Source organism: Micromys minutus (genome assembly GCF_963924665.1).
Source record: "Micromys minutus genome assembly, chromosome: 1".
NCBI lineage: Eukaryota > Metazoa > Chordata > Mammalia > Rodentia > Muridae > Micromys > Micromys minutus.
The window spans coordinates 40,750,970-40,752,765 of NC_137969.1; positions in this window are offsets into that span (position 1 = coordinate 40,750,970).

Consider the following 1,796-nt stretch of genomic DNA (forward strand, 5'->3'; position numbering starts at 1 on the left):
CTTTGCTGAAGTTGTTTATCAGCCGTTAAAGTTTTTTGGTGGAATTTTTGGGAGCACTTAATTACACTATCACATCATCTGCAATAGTAATATTTTGACTTCCTTTTAAATTTATATCCTTTTTGACCTCTTCTTGCTGTCTGATTGTTCTGGCTAGTACTTTCGGTTCTATATTGAATAGGTATGGAGTGAATTTTTTAGTCCCTGGGTTTTGTGGGATTGCTTCAAGTTTCTCACCATTTAGTTTAATGTTGGCTATTGGTTTGCTGTATATTGATTGCTTTTACTATGTTTAAATATGGGACTTTATTTTCTGATCTTTCCAAGATTTTCAACATGAAGGGGTCTTGAATTTTTTCAAATGCTTTCTCAGCATCTAAAGAGATGATCATGTGGGTTTTTTCTTTGAGATTTTTTAGATAGTTATGACATTGATGGGTTTCCTTATATTGAACCACCCTTCCATCCCTGGGATGAGACCTACTTGATCATGGTAAATGATTATTTCATTGTATTCTTGGATTCAGTTTGCAAATATTTTATCGAGTCTTTTCATCAATGTTTATGAAAGAAATTGGTCTAAAGTTCTCTTTCTTTGTTGGGTCTTTGTGTGGTTTGGAAATGAGTTCAATTGTGCCATTAAAGAATGAGTTGGGTAGTAGTCCTTCTGTTTCTATTTTGTCAAATAGTTTGTAGAATATTGGTATTAGGTTTTCTATGAAGGGTTAATAGAATTCTGCACTAAACCCATCTGGTGCTGGATTTTTTTAGGTTGGTAGGCTTTTGATGACTGCCTGTATTTCTTTAGGGGTTATGGGGCTGTCAATATGGTTTATCTGATCCTGATTTAACCGTGGTACATGATAGCTGTCTTGAAAAAATTGTTCATTTCCTCTTGATTTTCCAGTTTTGTTGAATATATTCTTTTGTAGTTGGATCTGATGATTTCTTCAATTTCCTCAGTTTTTGTTGTTATGTCTCTTTTTTCATTTCTGATTGTATCAATTTGGATACTCTCTGTGCCTGTACTCAGTCTGCCTAAGGACTTATCAACCTTGTTGATTCTCTGTGTAGTTCTTTTTGTTTGGATTTGGTTGATTTCAGCACTGAGTTTGATTATTTCCTGCTGTCTACTCCTCTTGGGTGTATCTGCTTCTTTTTGTTCTAGCTATCAGCTGTGCTGTCAAGCTGCTAGTGAATGCTCTCTCCAGTTTTATTTTCAGTTCTCAGAGCTATGAGTTTTTCTCTTAACACTGTTTTCATTGTATTCCATACGCTTCTGTATGTCATACCTAATTTTTGTGAAATTCTAAAAAGCCATTTATTTCTTCTTTGACCAAATTATCATTGAGTAGAGCATTTTTAAAGTTCTATGTGCATGTGGGCTATTTGTTGTTTTGTTTTTAATGAAGATGAGCCTTAGTCAATAATGATCTGATAGGATGCATGGGATTATTTCAATGTTCTTGTATCTGTTGAGGCCTGTTTTGTGACTGACTATATGGTCAGTTTTGGAGAAGGTACTGCGAGGTGCTGATAAGAAGGTATATTTTAGTGTTTTAGGGTAAAGTATTCTATGGATGTCTTTTAGATCCACTTAGTTTATAACTTCTATTAGTTTCCCTGTGTCTCTGTTCAGTTTCTGCTTCCATGATCCGTCCATTGATGAGAGTGGCGCGTGAAAGTCTCCCACTATTATTGTGTGTGTTGCAATATATGTTTTAAGCTTTATTAAAGTTTTTTTTAATGAATGTGGATTCCCTTTTATAAAAAACATTGATGTTCAGGATTGAGAG